The sequence below is a fragment of the Cebus imitator genome, unplaced genomic scaffold (assembly GCF_001604975.1).
Source record: "Cebus imitator isolate Cc_AM_T3 unplaced genomic scaffold, Cebus_imitator-1.0 Scaffold72, whole genome shotgun sequence".
NCBI lineage: Eukaryota > Metazoa > Chordata > Mammalia > Primates > Cebidae > Cebus > Cebus imitator.
The window spans coordinates 5,997,219-6,001,619 of record NW_016107387.1 but is presented as its reverse complement, the minus strand read 5'-3'; the positions used below and the strand labels follow the sequence as shown (position 1 = coordinate 6,001,619).

At 49.0% G+C, this 4,401-nt stretch overlaps 1 pseudogene; it reads right to left on the bottom strand.

The window, feature by feature from the left end:
- Nucleotides 1-3,617: 3,617 nt before the first annotated feature.
- On the bottom strand, nt 3,618-3,945 carry LOC108306530 (annotated as a pseudogene).
- Nucleotides 3,946-4,401: the final 456 nt, after the last annotated feature.

Genomic DNA, 4,401 nt, shown 5'->3' with positions numbered 1-4,401 from the left:
CCCGCAGGCCTTCACATGCGATGGGGTAGGAGAGCTCAGGAGCTCAAACACAGCCCGCCTAGTGGATGACTTCCAAGCATCTTTCAGTCTCCCTGATCTTGCCAATCAGAGAAGCGCTTCCTCGTAATGACGCCAAAGCACAACTTTCACATGCTTGTGCTACGGCTTTAACTCACTGATGTCATTATTTAACTGTCCCCACGGGGACAGGGAACTCAATGTATTTTCACAAACATCAATTCCAGACAGACTTGTGGGAGAAACCACCTGGGGATAATCTTACCCTCACCAAGAGTTTAGAACTCTGCGTAGCCGCCGGGAAAAGTGGGCGGAGCGTAGTTGCTCTGGCACTGGCAGGTCCAGTCTCTGCCCACGGCGCACGCAGATGACGTAACAAGCGCGCGCGACAATTCGAGGTGATCTGTGGCCGCGAGCGCATCTTCCACGTGAGTATAGTTACCGCGTGCGGACCTGGAGTCTCCTTCAGGTGCAGCGTTTCGTCATCCAGCCCAAGCCTGGTCTGGCCGCTTCAGTATCCCCACCAGGCCGAGCAGTGTTCACTTGGGGGCCCGCGCATTTGCTTTAGTGGAGGCGTCCATTCGTTCTATCTTGTGTGCGTTCAGCAGACCCCGGGCATGGCTGACCCCCATGTAAACTTAGCCGCATTGTCCCATTCATGGATTCAACTAAGAGAAAGTCTGCCAGCCTCCCACTTTATATCAGGCACTATGCTGGTCTTTGGGGATACAGCCCTCATGCAAGCAAACCGAGTCTCTGAGCTCTTGAAACTTAAATTTCACTGGTAATGATGGACGGAAATCAAGTGGCTTAATAAACAAAATGCTTCAGGAAGACTGTCCTGAAAGTGTGTAGGGGTGGGACCTGAAGAGTGGTGAGAATCAAGAGTTCATTTGATGAGTCCACAAGTTTTTCTTTGAGACGGAGTCTTGCTCTGTCATCCAGGCTGGAGTGCAGTAGGACGATCTCGGCTCACTGCCACCCGCCTTCCGAGTTCAAGGGATTCTCCTGCCTCAGTCTCCTGAGTAGCTGGGATTACAGGCGCGCGCCACCACGCCCGGCTAATTTTTGTATTCTTAGTAGAGACGTGATTTCACCATGTTGGCCAGGCTGGTCTGGAACTCCTCATCTTGTGATCCACCCGCCTCAGCCTCCCAAAGTGCTGGATTACAGGCCTGATCCACCGTGCCAGCCAAGTCCACAAGTTTTAGAATTTTTTTCCGTTTCAAGTCCTGGTATTGTTCTAAGCCTTGGTAATTCAATGGAAATGAAGCAGCAACAGCCCATGCCCACGTAGAGATTTTTTTCTAGTGGGGAATGTAGAGTGAAAAATAAAAATATCCGATTGTGATAAGTGCTATATAGGAAATTAAAATAGGGTCATCTGATACTAACTACTTGAGTGGCTAACGAAGCCCTTTCCAGAAAGGTGAATCACCAGAAATCTAAATAACAAGAAAGAGTCAGCCATGCATATGTCAGGGTGAAAATGTGCCTTCCAGGACTGAGCTTGGCAAGTTAGAGAAATAGGAAAGAAGCTAATGTGGTTGGTGTATTGTGGGTGAAAAAGAATGGCGTGAGATAGGGTTGGAGAGGCAGGCTAGAGAGTGGACAGACTTGGTAAACCAGGATGCTGAGTTGGAATTGATACCATGTGTAATGGGCAACTATAATCCACTTTATGCTGATATGTGATAAACGAATTGTGATTATGCAATGGTCAGGAGGTTAATGCATTGGTCCAGGTGAGTGATGGTAGTGGCTTACTTGAACTAGAGTGAGGTAGTAGAGATGAAGAGACGAGAGATTTGAGATATGTTTGGAAATAGATTACCTGGTGGATTGGATTTAGAGAGTCTGAGGGAAAGAAGAATTAAGGTTGTTTTAGTCTTCAGCAACAAATTGGATGATGGTAGTGTTTACTGAGATGGCAAGACTAGGGGAACAGCAGGGCTTGGCGGGTAAAGCCAGGGTCCTGCTGAGAGGCAGTGGGACTAGAAATTGCATAGGTAGTTTGGGATAGATGTGGAGGGCCTTTGTATGTTAGGCTAAAGGTATAAGTAATAGTTCTGTTGCCTGCTGCATACTGGAAGTCAATACTCCAAGACACCAGGTTGCAGCAGAGAAAGAGGTTTAATCATAGGGCAGGAGGAAACCTCAAATCCATCTCCCAGAGTACTCTGGGGCTAGGGTTTTTAAGGGTTTGGAGTAGGATTGGGATGAAGTGTGAAAATCATTGATTGAAGAGTGCAGGATGAAGTCATGAAACAACTGATTGAAGAAACTGATTCTCATGCTCACTTGGTTCCACTACGGGAGTCTATTTTATTTTATTTTACTTTGAGAGATGGGGGTTTCGCTGTGTTGCCCAGGCTGGAGTGCAGTGGTACAGTCATAGCTCACTGCAGCCTCAAACTCACGGGGTCAAGTGATCTTGCCTCAGCCTCTTGAGTAGGTGGGACCACAGGTACACGCCACCACACCCAGCTAATTAAAAAAAATTTTTTTTGAGACGGAGTCTCGATCTGATGCCCAGCCTGGAATTCAGTGGCACTATCTTGGCTCACTGTAACTTCTGCCTCCCATGTTCAAGCGATTCTCCTGCCTCAGCCTCCTGAGTAGCTGGGACTACAGATGCGTGCCACCACGCCTGGCTACTTTTTTGTATTTTTAGTAGAGATGGGGTTTCACCACGTTAGCCAGGATGGTCTCGATCTCCTGACCTCGTGATCTACCTTTTTTTCTTTTAAGAGATGGGGTCTTGCTGTGTTGCCCAGACTGGAGTGCAGTGGTTATTCACAGGCACGATCCCACTACTAATCAGCATGGGAGTTTTGACCTGCTCCGTTTCTGACCTGGGTCGGTTCACCCCTCCTTAGGCAACCTGGTGGTCCCCTCCTTCCAGGAGGTTACCATACTGATGCCAGACTTAGTGCAGACACCAGATCAGTATAGCGCACTATAGCCCAGAACTCCTGGGCTCAAGTGATCCTCCCACCTCAGCCTCCCAAGTAGCTGGGACCACAGGTACACACCACTGCACCCAGCCAATTTTTAAATTTTTATGAAGACAGGGTTGGACCACGTTGCCCAGGGCTGGTCTCAAACTCCTAGACTCAAGCAGTCCACTGCCTTGGCCTCCCAAAGTGCTGGGATTATAGGTGTGAGCCACTGCACCTGGTTTCTGTGGGAGTCTTTGAACTGAGTGAAGTCAGCTGTTCTGGAATTCAGGATCTGCTTAAGCAATTTTTTTTTTTTTGGTGACAAAATCTCTCTCTGTTGCCAGACTGGAGTGCAGTGGCATGATCTTGGCTCACTGCAACCTCTGCCTATAGGGTTCAAGCAATTCGTCTGCCTCAGCCTCCTAAGTAGGTAGGACTACAGGCGCCCACCACCAAGCCTGATTAATTTTTATATTTTTAGTAGAGACAGGGTTTCACCATGTTGGCCAGGATGGTCTTGATTTTTTGACCTTGTTAGCCACCTGCCTTGGCCTCCCAAAGTGCTGTGATTACAGCCATGAGCCACTGCGCCTGGCCTGTATTTTTTTTTTCTATCGAGCTGTTTTTTTATTTCAGGGAGAGGGCAGGGGAGGGGGCTCAGTCTTTCTTGGTAGCGGCTTTCCTCATGGCGGCCAGAATGTTGCTCACCTCCTGCTGCTTCCTCTTGGCGCGGATGTGCATCCCTAACCTTTTCTTGATGAACTTGAGGGCCCGTTTGTCCTTGGAGACCTTCAATAACTCAGTGGCATGCTGCTTGTAAGGGGAAAAGCCTCACACCTCCCAGATCTTGTCCCACACAAACTGGGTATGTTTGCTCAGACACCTGCGGTAGCTGTGCCTGGGCTTGCTCATGTTCTTAGTCACCTTGTGGCCTTTGTTGAGTCCCACGGCTATAGGGTAGCGAAGAGCCATGGCTGCTGCTCTCCAATGGAGGCTCTGGCAGAAGCCCTGGCCTGTGTTTTTAATAGAAATGGGATTTGCCATGTTGGCCAGGCTGGTCTCGAACTCCTGACCTCAGGTGATCCACCCACCTCAGCCTCCCAAAGTGCTAGGATTACAGGCGTGAGCCACCGCGCCTGGCTCTTTCTTTTTTAAATCAATTTATGGGTCGGGTGTAGTGACTCACTCCTGTAATCCTAGCACTTTGGGAGGCCCAGGTGGGTGGATCACTTGAGGTCAGTAGTTCAAGACCAGCCTGGCAAACATGGTGAAACCCTGTCTACTAATAATATAAAAATTAGCTGGGCATGGTGGCACATGCCTGTAATCCCAGCTACTCAGTAGGCTAAGGCAAGAGAATTGCTTGAACCAGGAGACAGAAGTTGCAGTGAGCTGAGATCATGCCACTGTACTCCAGCCTGGGTGACAGAGTGACTGTCTC